We start from the raw sequence: 18,748 nt of genomic DNA, 5'->3' as shown, positions 1-18,748 counted from the left end.
TTTTAGATTCTTTTCAAAAGTCTAAACCCTTGCTTGGCCGTGCCCTCCCCTCCCCGCCTCCCTTAATCCACCCCGCTGGCCTGACCAGTTTCCCAGGGACAAAGCCTTTATAATGGGGATTTCTCTGCCCTTTTGTTAGAGTGTCTATATGGTAATTTCCTTTAGGTAATTCAGTATAGCTCCTGTAGTACTCTAATGCTGTAAAGATGAAGAATTAGCTGTGACATTCTCTAGTTAGACTCAGTGACCAGTGAGGTTTTTTTTTAATTTGCGTAAAAAAGGTTAAAAAATTATTTCTGTTACTGACATTGGTGGCACTTGCGATGTGTCATTGTTAGCAGATGCCCCTCTCTCCATGGTCCCAGAGGGATAGGGAAAGAAAGGCACTCTGGGTAAGAGCCAGGTGGCATGAACGAAGGTTTGGAGGCAAGGACAGCTGTGCATGAGCACTGGAGAGCAGGTGAGCAGTTAGAGAGGGCGTGCATGTTCAGTCGCTCAGTCATGTCCCACTCTTTGCGACTCCATGGGCTGTAGCCCACCAGGCTCTGTCCATGGGATTCTCTAGGCAAGAATACTGGAGTGGGTAGCCTTTCTCTTCTTCAGGGGATCTTCCCAACCCAGGGATCGAACCCAGGTCTCCTGCATTGCAGCCGGATTCTTTACCATCTGAGCCACCAGGGAAGCCCCAGTATACCGGACTGGGTAACCTACCCCTTCTCCAGGGGTCTTCCCGACCCAGAAATCGAACCCGCGTCTCCTGCATTGCAGGCGGATTCTTTACTCACTGAGCCACGTGGGAAGCCCTATAAAGGACACAGAGGAAAAGAAAGAGGAAAGGGAGTTTAAAGCCAGGTGGACCTGGGCTTTGGATATCCTGCTAAGGAGTTTGGAATTTTTATTTAGGCAGGGAGAAGTCATCACAGATATTTATATGTGTGACGTGATTTCAGAATATGGTTCTGTTAACAAAAGGAGTGAGTAGACTGGAGGACAGAGAGAAACTGGGGGCAGGAAAACCAATTAGGAAGCAATTGCAATTGTTGAAGAAAATGATGCTCTTCACCACAATAGTTCTGTTCCTAAAATAATGAACTAATCATCTTGCTTCGTTTTATTCTTCTTATTTCTGAGGCTAGAAAAATCACTTCGCCCTTCTGCGACTCAAAATCCTTCCCTATTAATAGAAGATGACAAAATCCTTATCTTACCTCACACCGGGAGGTACTGAGAGATGCTTGTAATTGTAGCCAGGAAAGGAGGGGGGGACGTTCTTCTAAATGCCAGTGATGTCATTTCTCTCCAGGAGGGAAATTGCCTTTTGCTTCTAACTTTTTATTATGAAAATTTCAGACCTGCAGAAAAGTTGAAAGTGGAGTAAAAGCATCCTAGCTAAGCTTCTAAAGAAGTTCCACTACTCAAGAAGTGGTGTTTCTAATACATGCAACAAGTGGGATTACAAACACTGTTCCTTAAAGTGAAGTTTTGTTAATAAATAAATGAATACGGCTTCTGTCCCTCATATTTTTCATTAGAAACAAAATTGTAAGGGATTAGTCCTATTGCTGCAATGGAGGTGGAGCGGCGCCCCTTATCTGTAGACAGAGCTAAACACGGTTATTTAAGTGGAGAATTGGGCATATTGCTTTCAGGTATTCTTGTGTTTGGGGTAGCAGAGGACACCTGGCCGTGCCTTTTCCACCTGCTCCCAGAGTCTCTCTGACAACGAGATGTCCATTTCACTGCCCTGAACCATAGCAGACTTCTCTCCTCTTTTTGGAAAAATATCATCAGTATCTGTTGCAGAATGCAGCACAGATTGAAAATGTTTTATGCTTTGTCAAAATGACTGTTTTCTACCTTTCAGAGAATTCATGCTCGGTATCTCTGATGAGTTGGGGCAAGGTCTTCTGAGGGGTAGAAGAATAAATCACGTGGGGACACTCCCCTCAAGTAGGTTACAGCTGGGACCATGATCTAAGAGAGACTGTTGCAGAGGTAGCCTCAGTGTGGTCTTAGTATCAAGTTCAAGATCCATAAGGATGGTGGTGGCGGTGACAGAGTCCTGCCAACACGGGATGGGAAGATTTAGGCTTACAGTGAAGAACTGCAAAAATCTTCATTTTATGTATGAAAACTAAGTGATTATAGAATGATGGAATAAGAAGACATGGCAGGAAGGCATAAGAAGATAACATACAGTACTTTCTAAAGTACACTTACATAAGGAAGAAGTGATTAGTTCTCCAAAATGGAAATATTTGCTCTGGTACAGTAAATTATTCTGTTTAATTTGTTTTCTCTTACCATGCATTTCTTGGAAAACTTAATGGCAAAATTCATCACCAAGCAATTGGGAGATTACAAATTACAGAAGAATAACTTAACTTTTTAAAGCTTGCACAAATGAGGTCTTATTTTAAGGGCAGTTTAAATATCACAATATGAGTTATCAAGATATGAAAAAACATGGAAGGAAATTAAATGCATGTTGCTAAATGAAATAAGCACATCTGAAAAAGGCTACACACTGCATGATTCCCACTATATGACACTCTTGAAAAGACAAAACTACTGAGACAGGAAAAAAATCAGTGATTGCTAGAGGTTGTAGGGAGAGAGGGGTGAATTGGTGGAGTACAGAGGATAGTTAAGGCAGTGAAACTATTTTGAACAGTATTAAAATGCTGGTTATGTATCAGTATATATTTGTTAAAATTCATAGAATGTACCGAACTGAGAGTGAATCCTTATTTAATTTGTGGACTTTTGGCGATAATGACATCTCATTATGGGTTCATGGCTTATAACAAATGGATCACTCTGGTGGGGGATGTTGGTAATGGGGGCGGCTGCGCATGTGAGTATATGGGAAACCTCCTGCTCAGTTTTGCCCTAAATGGAAAATTGCCCTTAATAAAGTTTATTTTAAATAAATAAAGCTTATTTTAAAATAAATGAAAAAATAATGTGTATGTTGCTTCCAGTTGACTTGGAACAACAGAATAGAGTTTTCTCGTGAATTAGATGAAAACTCCCTTTCAAATGTCTACATATACAATTTTTCCTCCTCTTAAAAAATTAATATTAGTGACATATTTGGATAGATAATACTCAGACTTCCCTGGTGGCTCAGACGGTAAAGAATCCGTCTGTAATGTGGGAGATCTCAGTTCAATCCCTGAGTTGGGAAGATCCCCTGAAGGAGAGCATGGCAACCCACTCTGGTATACTTGCCTAGAGAATCTCCATGGACAGAGGAGCCTGGCGGGCTGCAGTCCATGGGGTCACAAAGAGTCGGGCACGACTGAGCGCCTAAGTCACAGCACAGATAATACTCATGCATGGAACAAAATTCAAAAGGAAAGAAGTGGTAGAGAGTTAAAGTAAGCCTCTCCTAGACACCTAGATCCTTTCCCTAGAGACAATAATTGTTAACTAGTCTGGTGCATGCTCCCGAACAGAGAGACTATACGTATACAAACATACACATTTACTATTGCTGATGTTATCATTACACAACAGTGCAGACTAAACATACAGGAGTGCAATTTGATTTTTCACTGAACACATTTTGGAAATGGGCTCACATCAGAAAACATAGAGCTTCCTCATTCTTTTTAGTTGCTATATAGTATTCCATGGGCTCCCCAGGTGCTGCTAGCGGTAAAGAACCTGCCTGCCAGTGGAGGTAGACATAAAAGATGTGGGTTTGATCTCTGGGTTGTGAAGATCCCCTGGAGGAAGGCATGGCAACCCACTCCAGTATTCTTGCCTGGAGAAGCCCATGGACAGAGAAGCCTGGCGGGCTACAGTCCATGGAGTCACAAAGAGTCGGACAGGACTGAAGTGACTTCAGTTCAGTTCAGTTCAGTCACTCAGTCATGTCCGACTCTTTGCGACCCCATGAATCGCAGCACGGTGGATGGACAGGCCTCCCTGTCCATCACCAATTCCCGGAGTTCACTGAGACTCACGTCCATCGAGTCAGGGATGCCATCCAGCCATCTCATCCTCTCTCGTCCCCTTCTCCTCCTGCTCCCAATCCCTCCCAGCATCAGAGTCTTTTCCAATGAGTCAACTCTTCGCATGAGGTAGCCGAAGAAGTACTGGAGTTTCAGCTTTAGCATCATTCCTTCCAAAGAAATCCCAGGGCTGATCTCCTTCAGAATGGACTGGTTGGATCTCCTTGCAGTCCAAGGGACTCTCAAGAGTCTTCTCCAACACTACAGTTCAAAAGCATCAATTCTTAGCACACACAAATAGTTTTCCGTTGTGTGAGCACAGCATGGTTTATTTGTGAAATCTTCCTGTCAGTGGGCATGGTGGTTCCTCATTATCTTTTTTACCAGTGCAAGCAATGACTGCAGTGAGTACGCTTTTATTCACTTATCCACTTTGTGTATGAGTATGTTTGTGGGATACATTGTTACATGTGGAATTGCTTGGTTAGAGTATGCAAGTATATAATTTTGCTTCTTGTCACCCAAATGCCCCTTTCTGAGACTGTATAGTTTGCATTCTTACCACTAATGTATTTTTTCGTACCTTAGCTGACACACTGTGCTGTCCAAGCTATTGCCAATCTGACAGATGAATCTTTGTATCTCATGGCAACTTTAACTTCCATTTCTCTTACTAAGAGTCAGATCAAGCATCTTGGCACATGTTTAAAGGCTGCTTGAATTTCTTTGTCTTTGAACTATCTACTCATATTCTGTCCTGCTTTTTTTTGGGGGGGGGATTGGTAAATAAAATAAAAATCCTATTTTACTTTTATACCTTATTTTTCAACCATAATATTAAGTTGATAGTAGCCACTGAACTTAAAATACCATAACTCAATCATTAGCTTCAAATTAAAAAAAATAATGTAGAGGCCTTTAACAACCCCTGAACACACTTTGATATATAACTCACTGATACCTGACTTTTTCTTTCCATCTCATTCTAAATGCCATCTTATAATGAAAGCTTTTCTCATTCCTCAGGCTTGCTCAGGATCCAAGAGTCCCAATTTTTGTTTGTTTTGTTTTAATCCCAGAAGAGTGTTTGTCTTAAATTCAGCCTCAGATATTATTATCAATGCAAACCTTCTGAAGAATTTTAACTCATTAAAATAACAGCCTTAATACTCTCTTCCAACATTCATAGACTCTACTTTTCAGTAGCACTAAAAATCTAAGTGCCTTTATCCTCACCCCCTTTCTCTCCATAAGAAGATACTATCTGATTCATTAAATATGGAAGTGAAATATTTTTCACTTTCTCATTCTGGGTATGGTTTAAAGTGTCTTGTTTACAATCTTCAAATATCACATTGCTCTTGGTGTCTGATATTCTCAAACTGTCAATTAAAAGATACATATTTTACCCAAAACAGAATGTCCTGAATCAAAAAGATTTTGATTTTTCCTTTGAAACAGATTTACTGTATGTACATATCAGGAATTTGCTGAGAGTGAAAGGGAAGGGAAGGATACAAGGAAGACGGAGCGTGGCATCAAATACAATAGAGATCTGGAGATAGGTTTGTAAATACCAGGCTATATGTAAGCGAAACTGTTTCTGGGTTGTTCTTTCTGAGCCACAGTGCAAGCTTTCTAACCCGGGGAGGGGTTGGCAGATGCTCCCTCCAACCAGGCTGTATAGAAGCAATCAGTTTGAGAAAAGAACGGCTAGTATCCAAGCATCCTGTGGTGAGATGAAACCCACTTACAGAGAAGTTAGATTTAGAGAACATATTCTCCACCCAGAGGCACTTCACTGGAGCAGCTCTAGTTAACCTTGATATAAACTTTAGATCTCTGTTCATTCTTATTAAAAAGAAAATAGACTGTAGGTAGGAGGCTAGACTGAAGATATGATGTGTGGGTTTTTTTTTTTTTTTAATCATTAGCCAAATTCCCTAGAGAATAAAACCTATGGCAGAGATTGCTATGACGGCCCCTGCAATCCCAGGGCTGCAAAAGTGAGACACAGAGATGAGACAGGGGAGAAAGGAATGCAGTTACTAGGCAGGCGTGTTGGGGACTGGCCATAAAGTCATGAAGAATTACGAGCCAGTTGCTCATCCTGCAAGTCACCTTGAAACAATCCATCAGATAGAGGTGGGGGTGGAGAAAGGAAGAAGGATTTATCTTCTCGGCCTCTAGTTCCTTGATTCAAAGTTTTAGTCCCCTGCACATCTGGGTTGTTACTCAGCCATTTCAGGGAGCCATTAGGGAAGCCAGATTCCACATCTTAGCAAGCTGCCTGGAAGAGACGGGAGGGCAGCAGCCTTCCCTGGGTATGAGTTTTGTCAGGTCAGACCTGGGCCAGGAACCACTGATGAGGTTCCTGTTATGGCAGGTGAGCTGTGATTCCACCAGATCCCCACCCCAATCCCCCACCCCCTCCAGCCCCAGGAGGCTGTCCATTCAGGACCATGCTGGGGCTGGGGGTCAGGTGAAGCTGGGTGGGACATCCCAAGAACCACACAAATTAGTCTGGTATGGCCATGTTTATAAATTATGAAGAGTTATTTTAAAGCTTTTGGGGATCCAAGAATTAGTGCTTTTGTGAAGGTTAATATGAAGGACTTTCAGATAAACAACTCATCACATCATAATGAAGGTGAAAATTCTATTATTTACTAGATTTATGATGACAGATTTTTTTTATGATCATTTAGATTGATTTCTGGACTGAGTTTACTCATTCTTGATCAGATGACTTTTATGATTAAAGTTGATTCTGAAGGAGTGTTCATTAATTTTAAAAAAATGCATTTTACCACAGTTCTTTGTTTCCGAGTGGTATATAATAATTTGTGTTAAGAAACATGGGCTTCCCTGGTGGCTCAGTGGTAAAGAACCCACCTGTCAATGCAGGAGACTTGGGTTCAATCCCTAGGTTGGGAAGACCCCCTGGAGAAGGGAATGGCAACCCACTCCAGTATTCTTGCCTGGGAAAGACCATGGACAGAGGAGCCTGATGGGCTACAGACTGTGGGGTTGCAAAAAGTCAGATGTGGCTTAACGAATAAGTAGGCATGCTCACACATTAAGAAACATACCTCAGCTTCTAGACATGTATTTTACCAAAAATCCTATTGCACTAAAAACGAACAAGCTCTTACCTCTCTGCACATTCATTCACGTGCTCACACCAGAGTCCCGTCCTGTGCAGCTAGAGGTGGGAGGGCAGATGGTGATGATGGAAGTGGGGGGAAAAATCAGTGGAAGAGTTTATTGATGGAATGAGTTTCGTAATCTAAAAATAAAATAGCCACAATTACTTATCCTAATGTGACATCCAGATAACATTTGGAAATTTACTTAGAAGTAACAGGAGGGTCTACATGAAACCTTCTGGGAAAAAAAAGTCAAGCTTTTCCAAAAATGTATGTTCTCTTGGATTCTCAGGATTCTGGAAACTTATTTCAGTTATCCAAGTGAACAGACCATCTTTGGTATCATCTCCATATATATAGCAAAAAGCTACCTTTGGAGAGCAATACATGGACACTTGTCCCTACAACCGTAGTGTCTTTATGTCCTTTCTGCACCCCTGGCCCCCGCCAAAAGCCCCATCAAGAACAATTGTGTTTTCCTGCTTAATGCAGATTTCTATCTATAGGTAGTCTGTCTCCTCTGGCTTCCCTGTATACATCTGCCAACCCCTTCCCAGGTTAGAGAGCTTGCCCTGTGGCACAGAAAGAAAACTCACGTCCTGACTTCATATTCTACAGGAGAAAGAAGACCGCACGAGAAATTCTCTTGCTACTAACTGAAAGGAGTTTATCACCTTATTAGAATGTTTAATGTCAAAACTTCAAAGAGAGGACCAACATTTCAATCTGAACCTAGCCTGAGTTTCCCACTCTCCCTGGAATTTCAATGTCTGAGAGGAATCTGAGCAGATGTGCAATTACATGTTAGTATCTGAAATCGGGCACAGCCCCCACCCAAAATGAGTGTACACTGACTCCCAAAGGTTCGTGTCCAGAGGGTGGTGGAGGGAAAGAACAACGGAGGCAGCCACATGCCCACACACTCAGCCATCTGCTGTTCCAACCACACTTCTCTCCCCTCCGTTTCCTGCAAATGATTCATCTATTCTTTTTCTCCTTCTTCAAAGATAACTGTGTAGGCATTCAAAGAGGGGAAAGTCATTAAGAAAAATGGAATCTGGAGTTCTTAGGATGAGGTAGAGCAGATTAAACAGTCTGGAATTTCACAAAGCAAACAGCGTGGGCGTGGGCTCCGGGCTCCTCTCTCCTACTGGTACCCTGTTCCGTAAGAGCCACTTGTCATCCGTCGTGAGCAGGTCAATGAAAACGGCTGCATGTAAACTGTGAGTGACTGAGCTGCTAAAGAGCAGAAGAGGAGAGGATGGGGGAAGTCAGTAGAGGGAGGAGACACCATCATACCTGGCTTCTGTCTCTGACTTTACATGAATGAATGACATCTTTGTGACTTTCTTTAGTAAGCAGACCAAAAGGCTGCCATCAAAGTCATGCTTTAAAGGAGACCTTGACCCATAGCCAGAGAAGATGACTATGGCCATGTCCCCACCACCAAAGTATTTTAGTGACAGCATGCTACATGTTGCTAAGCATGCTCAAAAAGGACTTCGTAGACAGTTCCTGAATTGTGTCTCTTGGAGGCAGATGGCCCTCCGTTCCAATCCTGGCTCTTCGTTCAGCTTCAGGGACATTAGGCAAGATTGCGAAATCTCTGGGACTCTCAGTTGCCTCATAAGTGTGTTGGGGGATAAGGATACCTCCCTCCAGGGGTTGGAGTGAGGACTGAAGTGGATGATGTAGGTTAAGTACTTCCTGGGGTCTTCAAAAGGAAGTAGATACACAGATATCAGATGATTAGGGAAATGCCTTATTATTTCATTTCATCTTCTGCCACACCTACACCTTGATGCTAGCAAGGTCAAGAACTCAAAGGAACCAACTCTATAGACTATTTCAGGACGTGCATGCGCGCGTGCTAAGTCACTTCATGGTATCCAACTCTTTGCAACCCTATAGACTGTGCCTCCAGGCTCCTCTGTCCATGAGATTCTCCAGGCAAGAATAGTGGAGTGGGTTGCCATGCCCTCCTCCAGGGGATCTTCCCAACCGAGGGATTGGATCTGGGTCTCCTGCACTGCGGGTGGATTCTTTACAATCTGAGCCACCAGGCAAGCCCTTTTTCAGTACCACTCTAACCTATCCTCATCAGGAGAGAAAGGGGCAGTCATCATGGGGGAACCAGCAATCAAACTGCAGGAGAGGGAGGAAGAGAGAGGCAGAGAGACAAGGAGGGCCTGATGTCATCTTTTCCCACCCCCAACAGTCACCACATCCCGGTGGCAAGTGAAAGGCCTGAGAAGTGAGTGATCCTATTGCTGAGTAGAATGAACAGATCTCAGATCAGACTGACTTCTTAAAGACTCTAGCATGATGCCTCCATTTTTTCACCTGTAAAATGGGTGTCATAATAGCACTTCCATCTTGAGTTGTTATGAAGATGAAATAAGATAATCTATGTAATGGACTAAACACAGGCACCCAGGACAGTCAGCAGTACATAACTGTTATCTACTGCTATCATTCTGTATCCTTTGTCAATATGTGGAATGTTAACAATTCATTCGTTAACTTGTTTATTGATCAGCTTCCATTTGATAAATACTTGCTCACCCCATTAAGTGAACTGAATCATTCAGTTACACCATCCATTTATTTATCATCAAATATGTGTTCAGATCTTAGGCTATGCTGGGCTCAGGAGATGCCAAAGCTCATTTGGCAAGAAGCTTGAAGGCTACTCAGGGAGAGATGTGTAAAGAAAAACAGGATAAGACAAGGTGTAGAAAGTGTCAGGAGTGAAGAAGGGATTCACAGAGGAGACACTTTTTGAACTAGATCCTGAGGAGTTAGGACCTGTGAATTTCAAGTAATTAAAACATCTTGTGAAAAGGGATGAAATTGTTAAAAAAAAAAAGTGGGCTGAGAGCCACGAGAACTTTGGTGTGGGTGGTGCTTGGCCATCTGCCTGGTGTCTTTCCCTGAATTCAGGCTCAATCCTGGTCTGAGGCCATGGAAACTCATGTGCAGCTCAGCCCTACCCCAGGAGTTGAACACAAGTCTACTCTTAGTCAGAGGAAGTGTAAGCAGTTCATCTAATCAGTATCTGGTCAGCTGGGCTCCAGGTTTATCTAATCAGTATCTGGTCAGCTGGGCTCCAGGTTCTGTTCTGAACTCCTGTTTCATCTCCATCTGTGGCAGCTTGATCCACGATGGGTATTGCCTGCCAGATTCCTACTCTTCATCCTCTCAGGTAGGGTACAGACTGATGACCTCTTGTTGAAAATCTCTGATGACCACCATATGGCCAGCCCATCACGGCCTAAACAGGAACTCCCATTTACAATCTGTTTCAACTGCCCAACAGAACTGCCCCTAGAGTCCTCACATAAACAGACCTGGTTTGGTTCCCCACTGATGGAATGTCTAAACTTCATTCCATCTCTTGCTAATGCTCTACCGTGGTGTTGGTAGCACCAAACATATGCTGTAGGGGACACAGCTTATGCAGTATGCTTCAGCAAGTTCCCCACAAGCATTTGGACTTAGAGAAGACTCTTGAGAGTACTTTGGAGAGCAAGGAGATCAAACCAGTCAATCCTAAAGGAAATAAACCCTGAGTATTCATTGGAAGGACTGATGCTGAAGCTGAAGCTCCAATACTTTGGCCACCTGATGCGAAGAGCCAACTCACTGGAAAAGACCATGATTCTGGGAAAGGTTGAAGGCCAAAGAAGAAGGGGGCAACAGAGGATGAGATGGTTAGATAGCATCAATGGACATGAATCTGAGCAAACTCCAGGAGATAGTGAAGGACAGAGGAGCCTGGCATGCTGCAGTTCATGGGATCGCAAAGAGATGGATACGACTTAGTGGCTGAACAGTAACAAGGTATCCATTAAAAGCCCCCAGAGATGGGACTTCCCTGGTTGTCCAGTGGTTAAGAATCCACCTTGCGATGCAGGGGGCACAGGTTTGATCCCTAGTTGGGGAAGTAAGATCCCACATGCTGCAGAGCAACTAGAAAGTCCGTTAGCCACAATGAAAGATCATGCTTGATGCAGTGAAAATCCCACAACCCACAGCTGAGACCCCACACAGCCAAATAAATAAATATTTTTTAAAAAAGCTCTGGGAGTATATGAGCCTTGGTGTTGTGGGCCCAGGCCTGTGTGTTCTCATTGACGTTTGATGGTGTGTGCTTTAACATTGCTCAGAAGATAAGACACCAGTCATATGCTACCAGCTACAACTTTTAAAAAACAAACTTGAGGATAAAGTCACAAGAGGAAATGCAGACCATTTGGAAACTTGAGAACCCACACGTTCTCTATGTGATTTTGTCTTTCAGGAAGGATTTCAGAGTTTCAACCTGTTTTAATTCTAGCCCATCTGGCTGCTTCATTAATGAAAACAGCAATGTCTTCTAATGCTCTCATGTGAGGCAGTACTTCCAAAAGATAACAGAAAGAACTTTTGGATTTGATGTACCATATTTTGTCTTTCCCCCTTCAGGGGAAAAAAAAACCAAACTGGAGCACATTTTAGAGAGAGTATGTGCATAGAAATAGTGAATCATTCCTTGTGTTGTAGGTCTACTCCGGTGCATGGGGTTTCCAGAACAATTACCTAAGTGTTTGCATAGCCAGGAACTTTTGACATTTGTGGCAGCTTAATGGAGCTCTTTTCTTCATTGAAAATATCCTAATTGTTGTTTCCTGAAATTTAAAATGCATAAAACTAGTGGAGCAGTAGAAATTGATTTTGAGGCTTTTCTATCAAGTGTGCTTTGCTGGCAAAGAAACTGAGGAAAATGTATTTGAAATGAAATACAGGTGATCAAGTTGTAACACAAATAATAATCTAATCACCCAGCAAAAAACTGCCTGGGAGCATCAACTGTAAGTGAGATATGTTGGTTTCTTTGTCTTCTATCAACCTTCAAAATTTCCTTCACAGTCTGAGAGTCTGCAGCCCATTAGTTACTTGGACAGCCTTAAATAAGGGAGTTATTTAATAGCATGGATCTGAAAATTCTGAGGTTCCTAAAGTCACTAGAACACACCAATATCTTGCTTTTATTTTCTCAGAAGATCACCCAGGAAATAATGTGATATTCTGAATGCCACTAATATGTTCCTTAAAGTGTTATTTTTTTTTAAAAGATCCTCAAGTTCCAAGATATCCTCCAAAAAAAAGAGAAACTAGAGAAAGACCCAACTAAAGCCATTGTCAATTCTTCTTCTCCGTCTCAACAGTGAGCGCCCACATCCAGGGTTGAAGGGCTTTCCGGGGAGGGTGGAGTGCTTGGTTCTTGTGGATGTTTGTTCAGTGTCTTGCACAACTTCCCTAACTGGCTTATTTTCCTGCAGATAAGAGGTGGTAGTTGTGGGTGTTCCTGTATTTATTGGTTCAAAAGATTGGTGCAAAGGACAGTCAGGCAGAGCGGGCACTGACTCACAAAGGCTGCTGTTTGCTTGTGACCTGTGTGTTCCTTTTGAGGGGAAAGAGCATAGTCCACCAAGTCCACCTCTGCCCAGCGCTGCTGGATTCTTTCCACATGACCACACCACTCCTTGAACACCTTTCCTCTGTAGCAAAGTTGACGGCACAGGACACCTCAGGAACCCGATAGGGAAGGAGGGCTGAGGTGGTGTGAACTGCGTGGGCTGTGGTCATGTAGGTGAGGATGTAAATGGAATCACAAATGTAGCAAATATCCATGAGACGTCCACTCGTCATCAGAATGTGCTTGTTGAGGTTGGACAATGACATGCTGTCCAGAGCTATTTCCAAGAATCTACTGTACACGTACCCTAGGGGCTTAGGAGGCAAGGCGAAAGGAGGAATTTGATGTCCCTGCCAACTGGATAATGGAGATGATTTTTCAGGAGGAAGTGATGTGTTCATCCCAGGACTAGGAGGGTAGAGGGGGGTGAAGAGGCAGCCTTCACAGGTAAGAAAGCACCACCAGAACCAAGGCCAGGTTAGAGCATACCCTCTAGACCAACAGAAAGGAGTTGACGTGAGCTGCCCTACATGGTTTCATGGAAAAACAATTCTTGTGACTCTTCTTATTTCTGCATGGTGGTCATCAAGTCTAGCTAGCTCTATCTCTTTCGATTCTAGAATTCATCTTTCCTTCTTTGACTCTCTACTCGATGAGTTCAGTCTCTCACCATGTCTCACCTAGATCGCTACAATAGTCTCCTAACTGGTCCTCCTGCTCTCAGTCTCGTCCCAGACAACCCATATCATACCCAGGGGATTTTGTCTTTTCACTGTTTAACAATGCGACCTGGACTTTCCTGGTGGCACAGTGTATAAGAATCTGCCTGCCAATACAGGGGATATGGGTTCAATCCCTGGTCTGGAAAGATCCCACATGCTGGGGAGCAACTAAGCCCATGGGTCACAACCTCTGAGCCTGCGCTCTAGAGCCTGTGAGCCAAACCCACTGAAGGCCACATGCATAGAGCCTGTGCTCTGAAATGAAAGAGACGCCACCGCAATAAGTCCACACACCAGCATGATGCATAGTCCCTGCCAGCTGCAACTAGAGAAAGCCCAAGCAAAGCAAAAAAGACCCAGTGTAGCCAAACATAAATAAATAAAATTATATATATATATATATATATAAATGGGACTTTATCAGGAGGATTTCTATCAGCTCTCTGGAGGGTCCAGAAGATGCCTAAATTGATAGAAACTGGCAGGGATGGGTCTAGGAACACTCAAGTATTGTCAGTGCCCTGATCCAGAATGAATGATTTTCTGTCATTTCTGGGGATTTTTTTTTTCCCTTTCTATCCTCCTTTAAGATTTTGATTCCAAGGAATAAACAGTGCTCCAGCTTGGGTAAGGAAGCCACTCGTTGATGAGTAGAGGGTTGTGGGGTCTTCCCAGGTGGCAAAGAACAAGGTAAAGAACTTGCCTGGAAATGCGGGAGACAAAAGAGACCTGGGTTCGATCCTTGGGTCGGGAGGATCCCCTGGAGGAGGACATGGCAACCCACTCCAGTGTTCTTGGCTGGGAAATCCCCTGGACAGAGGAGCCTGGTGGGCAACAAACAGTACATGGGGTCACACAGAGTCAGACACGACTTAGGACGCATGTACCCAGAGGGTTGAAAACCCCTAGATTTAACGGTCTCATCAGATTTTCCAGTGGAGAAGATGTAATCCTTCTAGAGAAAGTCAGATTGGAGAGAGTAATGAACGAGCAAAAACCAGTGTGTGCCCGTGATATGTTGATTATAGAATGGGCATCTAAGGACAGAGAAAATATGTATTATCCCATTCCACTCTGACAGCTTGTTAACTTCTCTCTCTTCCTCAATAGACACTGAATTCCTTGAAGGAAGAGCCATGTCTTACTCATCTTTGCATGCCTGCCCTCTCATAGACACTCAAAGACACATAGCATAAATACTCATTGTATGAAAGAATGAATCAATGTCCACTTAAATGAAAGCTTTGTTTCATCTGGTTTATAAGTTTTCACAATGACTTTATGGTCCTCCAACCTTTAGCCATCCTTTTCCCTGACCTAAACTGCTCAACACTGAGCTCAGGAGTACTCAATCCACTCACTCACCCTCTGGGCACCCCCAACAGGAAAGGGAGAGAACCATGAGACTATATGTCAGATACAACATATCTGACATATTTCTGCCTCCATTTAGCCAACTTTCTAGCGTCATTTTGGTCTTAGGAACTTGTAATATGCATTTTTTCCTGGAATGTGTAGTAGTTCTTGATGAGCTGATAGCCAACTATCTTATTTGACGTAACACAATGGGAGGAATGTGCTTTGAAATCAGACAGATAGAGGTTCCAATGTGAACTTACAATTACTAGCTTTGTGACCCTGAATACTTTTTTTTTTTAAAACCTCTCTGGATCTTGGATTACACATATATTCATGTTTGTCGTGTGACAGATATCTGGTAAACATCAGCTCCATTCTGGGTTGGGGACTTGTCGCCATTGAGAGGGGAGGGAAATTTGCAGTGCTGGGGGAGGTAATTGGAACTGAAAGGGAAAAGAGAAGTGGAATGAACGTACTGATTTGCTCTAACATGAATCAAAGTCAAGGGTTAACTTTTTGCCGAACTGTATAAAACATACCAAAGTTTTAAAAGAAGTAACAAATAGGTTTAAGAGAGATACAAGTCTTTATATTTTCTGAAGCAGCAACAGAATTAGATACGTATTCTTCAAACTAAGGCCTACACATGTGTGACACTGGAAGATATTTTCTTCTCTAGGAGGTGTTGTTTTGCTCCACTCCAGGATGCACTGGGATGAAATCCTGGGTGCATTATAGATTTTTAGGAAGTTTCACCTGAGAGGTCATTTTCATGGAAACCCTTGAGCAAGATACATCAAGGACTGGACCATCAAACGAGCAAGCTGCTTTGGAGCAGCTGGAAGTGAGGGTGCTGAATCTGCCCAACAACTTTCCCACTTCTGTGGCACCCTCAGTTTTTGTCATTGTCTATCTCATCAATAAAAGAATATTTTAAATTAATGGTGCATGTTATAATTAATTGTATGATGTAATAAATTTTAGAGAGGTCAGTTCTAGAAAAAGAAATTTAAAGAACATCTTGGATATTACTCTTTGTTTTCTCTTCACATGTTAAAAAAAAGAAATCACAGATAGCAGATTTGAAGGTATTGCCATAGAAGTATAATTCAAGTTTCTCTCAAATTAAATAAAAAATGTGTTGACCTGAGGAGAACAGAAATCAACAGCTCAGAAGAAGAGCATGATACACACACCTCCGCTCTCCCACATCATTCCTTTAACTCATTTTTCTCCTTCTCCAAAATTCTAGGCTGCTCACACATCCCAGACTGTTCCTGCAGGGACGGGTGTGTGCTGTCCTAGTGTGCTAACACATGGTTTGGAGGAGAAGGAAGATATGGCGTAGAACTGGAGGCTGGTGAGTTAAAAATACACACCATGTTCTACCCTGCAGTGGGGCAGACACGTGCCGCCACAGCCTGAGGAGAGAGAGCCTTGATTTTTCTCTGGAGAATCCCTTTTTCCCTGTAGGAGAAACGTTTTTCCATCACGGTGCCTTCCCCTATCCTGACCAAACGGAGAGCACGTATGTAGCTGAAACTAGGTCTCCCAGATGCTCTTGAGCTGGAATTTTAGTATGGAGACAAGTGACGCAAAAGCTGAGAATGGTTCTAAGTCACTTACTCTGGTAGCAAGGGCCAAAGGGAATTGTATTCCTGCCACTTGAATTCCTACAGCTTCTCTCGTACTTTGATAAAGTGGATTCCTGGCTTCTCCTTCTGTTCCGTGAGCTCTTTTGTATCCTTCCAATACATTCATTTCTTTGCTTAAGATACCCGGACTCTGCTTCTCTTATTTTCATCACAGAATTTGGACCAAAATCGATTCTCAGATACTGCATGTTTCAATATGCAATGCTGGAAGGGCAGTATTTGGGAGGTGGAGAGAGTCACTTGGAATCAAACATTTACTCAGGCACCAAACTTAATTTTTCTCAAGCCAGTCAAATCACAATTGTTGGCTTTACAGCATCGCTTGCAAGCCTAGGAAGGAAATGGAGCCCTTGAACCAATTTCCCAGGGGTTCATTTGGTTGAAATCACAAGATTCTCTAGCTCTGTCAATGCAATTCTAATCAGCCCCACAGATTCTAGAAAAAGTTCAGTGATGCTGGTCTAGGTGGCTAAGTTTAAATCAGTTTTGTAAGAAGCAGCCTGGAAATTGCTCAGTAATTATGTAACAGATTATGATGGAAAAGCAGCCACTGCAGAGAGGTCAATAGGCATTTAAAAAATCACTGCGTGGGAAACTTTTCAAACCACAACCCTCCATTAGGAGCCTACATTTCCCAGAAGATCATCATTCCTTCATTTAGGCAGCAATTTTAAAGTCAGCCGGAACCACTGTTTCTGCATGACAGCCACTGAGAAAGAGACAGACTGTATTTTACTTTCCTGTAAGCAGCATCTCCTGGTCATGGCATTTGATATCCCTAAGATGTCACACTCTTTTGAAGTTTTTTTAGCTTTGGTTTGAAAAGTATCCTAAATCAGCAATGACCAGCCTTCTCCTGATGGAACTTAGGAAGCAAGAGGGAGCCAGGGAAGGAGTGCAGAGAAGATGAACTTTTGGAAACGTTGACCAGAGCCCTCCTCAACTTGCTGGAACTTCCCTCCTCCTCTTCTTTCCTTCCCCGCCTCCTCCTCCACTCTTCCTCCACCCACTTCTTCCCCTTCTGTCCTTTCTCTTCGTTCCCCCACTCCCCCTTCTCCTCCTCCTCCTCTTGTTTGTTTTTGCTGCAGAAGCCGCTCCAGCAGCCTAATGAGGAAAAACCTCTGTCTGTTCTTTCATTCAACAAGCGCCTGTCAAGGACTTACTCCATATACATACAGAATGTATTCTCTAATATCCTGTACCAGGCACTGGTAAACTAGGCAGGCAAAGTGTTTGCCTGCCAGGTGCTTCTATTTCAATGGAGAGAGATGATCTGCTTGGCTTATAGGTAGACCCTGGGTCTAACCACTGGGAGAAGGGGAGTCAAATGTCCTCACCTCCCAGCTAGAAATGGTTGTTTGCCCAAAGTAGCAATTAGTTCACCAAACACTTTAGACAATGAAAATCAAAACAGGAAATCATTGACCAGTTAGCTTAAGTGGACCAGAAACCAGGCCTTCCCTTTCCTGGTCAGCACCACAATCCTCACTCTTCCCCTTCCAGCTATCCCATCATCTATAACCTTGTCATCTACCACAACGTGCTCTGTTGCTGTGGGTTTGATGGCGATTAGCCATAATTTTTTATTAGGATACAGAATATTCCCCTGAGATGCACACACAGTCCTAGAAAGTATATACCTCTATAATCTGCTCCCATCATTTGTCAAAAATTATTATTTTTAAACCTTTTCTTCCTTGCTCAGAAATCATTCAGGAAAAGAACCACATTTCCAATGCTGCATTTGCCTTCTTGGTAGACACAGTCATTGGAAACCATGCAGAGAGGACACCACACACCTAATTATTGTTTTGCATCAAACTACAGTCCATGGGGTCGCAAAGAGTCAGACCCAACTGAAGTGACTTAGCATGCACACATGTGTATCTATTTACATAAAGTGAATCACTTTGCTGTACACCTGAAACTAGCACAACATTGTAAATCAATTATATTTCAATTAGAAAAAAAGAAAAGCAGATCAATTTAGTGAAAAGGATGGAAACCACATACAAATAAACCATTTATTATAACAATATGGACTCTACAAATAAAGGTAACATTTCTCCAGCACCTGTAATAGGCCAGGCCCTATGCTAAGTGTTTCATATAATTATCTCACTTAATCCTTACCCCAACCTTTTCAGGCAGGTACTATTACTATAACCATTTTACAGATGAGGAAATGTAGGCTCCAAGGCTAACTGTCTTGCCCATTGATAGGTAACTACTTTGAGATGGAGACAGCAGTTGAAACCACAGCTACTTGACTGCAGAACCCTCTTTCCTGATCACTGGTCTAATTAGGGGCACAGATTATTAGGGCTAGACCTTAGTCTAGGCACTTCCCTGGTGACTCAGATGGTAAAGAGTCTGCCTGTAATTCAGGAGACTCAGGTTCGATCCCTGGGTCAGGAAGATCCCCTGGAGAAGGAAATGG

At 42.9% G+C, this 18,748-nt stretch overlaps 1 long non-coding RNA gene across 1 annotated transcript in view; it reads left to right on the top strand.

Annotated features, from left to right (window-relative positions):
* The first annotated feature begins 14,890 nt into the window (after positions 1 to 14,890).
* Positions 14,891 to 18,748, top strand: part of LOC129655481 (uncharacterized) — a 35,467-nt gene continuing 31,609 nt past the window's right edge. The window contains exon 1 of the long non-coding RNA XR_008716020.1: positions 14,891 to 16,013. This is a non-coding gene — a long non-coding RNA (uncharacterized LOC129655481). The remainder of the gene's footprint in view (positions 16,014 to 18,748) is intronic.

This window comes from Bubalus kerabau, chromosome 1 (genome assembly GCF_029407905.1).
Source record: "Bubalus kerabau isolate K-KA32 ecotype Philippines breed swamp buffalo chromosome 1, PCC_UOA_SB_1v2, whole genome shotgun sequence".
NCBI lineage: Eukaryota > Metazoa > Chordata > Mammalia > Artiodactyla > Bovidae > Bubalus > Bubalus kerabau.
This window is presented reverse-complemented; position numbering and strand designations above follow the sequence as displayed.